A 2,500-nucleotide genomic window follows, 5' to 3' on the forward strand; every position below is an offset into this window, starting at 1 on the left:
AGAGCTGCTGCCCGGGGGCTGTAACACTCGCCGCCGCGCGGCGGCGAGCCACCTGCCCACCGGGCCTTCCCAGCCGACCCGGAGCCGGTCGCGGCGCACCGCCACGGGGGAAATGCGCCCGACGGGGGCCGGCAGCCGGCCGGGCGGCGGTCCCCGGCCCGCCCGCCCCCCCCGGCCCGCCCCCGCGAGGGGGGCGGAGGGGAGGCGGAGGCGGGGATCCGCCGAGGCCCGAGCCGGCCGACCGAGCCCGCCGGGTTGAATCCTCCGGGCGGACTGCGCGGACCCCACCCGTTTACCTCTTAACGGTTTCACGCCCTCTTGAACTCTCTCTTCAAAGTTCTTTTCAACTTTCCCTTACGGTACTTGTTGACTATCGGTCTCGTGCCGGTATTTAGCCTTAGATGGAGTTTACCACCCGCTTTGGGCTGCATTCCCAAGCAACCCGACTCCGAGAAGCCCCGGTCCCGGCGCGCCGGGGGGCCGCTACCGGCCTCACACCGTCCGCGGGCTGGGCCTCGATCAGAAGGACTTGGGCCCCCCGAGAGCGGCGCCGGGGATGGGGGCTTCTGTACGCCACATTTCCCGCGCCCCACCGCGGGGCGGGGATTCGGCGCTGGGCTCTTCCCTCTTCACTCGCCGTTACTGAGGGAATCCTGGTTAGTTTCTTTTCCTCCGCTGACTAATATGCTTAAATTCAGCGGGTCGCCACGTCTGATCTGAGGTCGCAATCGGATGGGGACGGGGCCGGCGCGCCCGCGCGCGCCGCGCCCCTCGCGCTTCGACTCCCGGAGCGGGCCCGAGGCAGCTGGGAGGACGGCCCGAGGCCCCCGCCGGCACGCGGCGGACGCCGCCGCGCAGGGGGAGAGGACGGCGGGCCGGCCCGCCGGCACGCGCGCGCGGCAGCACGGAGCGGTACCACCGCGGTACCCACCCGCAGACAGCCGCGCGGGGCCGGGGACGAGGCCCGCGCCTCCCCCCCCCGGGCCCGGCTCGCCAACGCGCGCTCGCTCGCTCACGCCACTCGCGCAGCCCTCCGCCGCTCTGCGGCCGCCTCCTCCTCCCGGCCGCTGACCTCCGCTCTCCGCCCCGGCGTGGGGACGGCGCGGCGCGCCCTCCCTCGCCCCCCGCCCCGCCGCCGCCCCACGGCGCCCGCGCTGCGCGGCCCCCCCCCCGGCCGCGGCCCCCCGCGCGCCGCCGCCGCCGCCGGGCCTCAACGCAACGCCGCGCGGCTGACGCCAGCCGGCGGGTGGAAGTGGCTCGACGACGCGCTGCGGACGCGGGGAAGCGCGGGGTTGGGGGGGGCCCGGCGGGCGCCGAAACGGCGGCGGTCAGGGCCAGGGCGAGGCAAAGGGCGGCCGGCCGTCCCCTCTGCCGGAGGGGAACGGGGGACCGGCGCACCACCGGGAGAGTGGTGGAGGAGAGGCCCGTGCGGCAGCACTGGCGGTGGTGGCGGGCGGGCGGCGCCGGGCGCCGGGCCACCGCGACCGACCCGATCTGGGGGCCCGGCGGGACGAAGTCCGCGACGCGGGCGCTCCGGGAGCGGGGGTTTCCCGAGTCTGCACTTAGGGGGACGAAGGCCCGGCCGCGCGGGGAGGGGAAGGAGAGCACCCCCCCTCTCCCCGGGGCAACGGGCCTGCGAGGCGCCCCAGCCGCGCCACACCGCGCGCGCCACGCGGCGCGGCGGCAGCCGCCGGGCTCGGAGGGGAGGGCGGGCACGGCCGGGCGCACCCGAACCGCGCCCCCCCCCACACCCACCGAGGGGCGGCACGCCGCTGCGCCCACGCCACGGCGCGGGTGACGATTGACCGTCAAGCGACGCTCAGACAGGCGTAGCCCCGGGAGGAACCCGGGGCCGCAAGTGCGTTCGAAGTGTCGATGATCAATGTGTCCTGCAATTCACATTAATTCTCGCAGCTAGCTGCGTTCTTCATCGACGCACGAGCCGAGTGATCCACCGCTAAGAGTTGTCTCGGTTTCGGTCCCCGCCGCGCGCGCGGGGGGACCGGGCAGCTTTCGCAGCCCCTGGGGGGCCCCCCCTCCTCCGCCCCCTCCTCCTCCGCCCCACCGCCCTTCCTCACGCCGACGCCGGCTGCTGAGCAAGGGACGGCAGAGACGGAAGGAGAGAGAGAGCGAGAGAAAGAGAGGGGCTTGCCTCACTGACCGTACAAGCACAGAGAAAGGGGGGGGGGGGGAAACGAAGGGCAAACCCGAACGAGAAGGGCGGGGAGCCCTCGCTCCCGACCTGGGGACAAACCCTGTCTCGCTTCGAGTCCGGCCCAGGCGCCCGGCTCGGTCTGGCCCGGCAGGGAGCGGCGGGCCGGCCACACCGCCTGCCTCGGGATGTTGGGGGGGGTCCGTCCCCGCAGACCACCCCCCCCCCGCCCCAGGCGTCAGAGCCCGGCCGCCACCGGGAGCGGCGTCGCCCCGCCGCCCGCGCGCCTGCGGCCCGCCGGCCCCGCGCTTCCCAGCTCCTCGCTCGCCTCGCCGGCCCTCCGGCTCG

At 75.8% G+C, this 2,500-nt stretch overlaps 1 non-coding gene across 1 annotated transcript; it reads right to left on the reverse strand.

Moving 5' to 3' along the window:
* Positions 1 to 1,813: 1,813 nt before the first annotated feature.
* On the reverse strand, positions 1,814 to 1,966 carry LOC135326780 (5.8S ribosomal RNA). The gene has a single exon (XR_010387031.1). It is a non-coding gene; the product is annotated as a 5.8S ribosomal RNA (ribosomal RNA).
* Between the last annotated feature and the right edge of the window lie 534 nt (positions 1,967 to 2,500).

The sequence above is a fragment of the Dromaius novaehollandiae genome, unplaced genomic scaffold (assembly GCF_036370855.1).
Source record: "Dromaius novaehollandiae isolate bDroNov1 unplaced genomic scaffold, bDroNov1.hap1 HAP1_SCAFFOLD_76, whole genome shotgun sequence".
NCBI classification, from domain to species: Eukaryota; Metazoa; Chordata; class Aves; order Casuariiformes; family Dromaiidae; genus Dromaius; species Dromaius novaehollandiae.